An 865-nucleotide genomic window follows, 5' to 3' on the forward strand; every position below is an offset into this window, starting at 1 on the left:
GTGGGTGGGTGGGCGAGCCAGGCACTGGCTTTTCACTGAAGGCCCTTTGGACCTGCTAACTTCGCGCCCGGTGTGTGAGTTACCACCCAAACACGGTTGCTGTGTTTTAATTCTTAGAAGAATCGGTGCTGCTGTGCCTTCTGCACGTTTGCGCTGCTTGTTGGTGATTCAGCAAAGTACGTCCATGTTTCTGGCTCCTATAAGCCGCAGGTGAGAAGAGCCAGCTTGGCTTCCGCTGGCTACAAAGGACGGAGAAGCCGACTTCTCCGTCTGCCATACATGTCAGGGGGGCTTGAAACCCGGTCTCTGAAAATAATGCCATTGCACAGAGTATTTTTCCAGGGGCTGCCAGAAGGCCACCTCACCTGCTTGCCCCTTCCCTCCTCAGGCCCCCTTCTCAGTCCTGCACAGGTACCTCCCCAACTCCAACACCCCTAAGTATCGGGGTCCCAACGGCCATTTCTCGGGCCTGTCCCCTCCCTCGCTGCCCGCCAGCTCATCACAGCAGACACTGAAAGCTGCCGGCTCCCTGCCCGCAGCCTCACCCCTGAATCTCGGGGCACACGCCCAGCTCCTGCGCCCACTGCAGCTTGGCTGTCCCCCCCTCCCCCAGGCCTCTCAGCCCCAGCTGTCTGCCCCCTGCCTGCCCCCATCTCAGCACACGGAGCACCCCTGCGTCCACTCGCCCAGGCCAACCGGGATGTCCGCCGTGACCCACTCTGTCTTCCCTGCGCCCACCCAACAGATCCAGGCTGCAGCCACTGCTCCCCAGCCTCCAGGCTGCAGCTCTCTCAACACAGCAGCCAGAGGGTCTCCTTCCAACAGAGGCCCCACCGTGCAGCTCACAGGCCCCGTGACCCCGGCT

Source organism: Hipposideros armiger, unplaced genomic scaffold (assembly GCF_001890085.2).
Source record: "Hipposideros armiger isolate ML-2016 unplaced genomic scaffold, ASM189008v1 scaffold_191, whole genome shotgun sequence".
Lineage (NCBI taxonomy): Eukaryota > Metazoa > Chordata > Mammalia > Chiroptera > Hipposideridae > Hipposideros > Hipposideros armiger.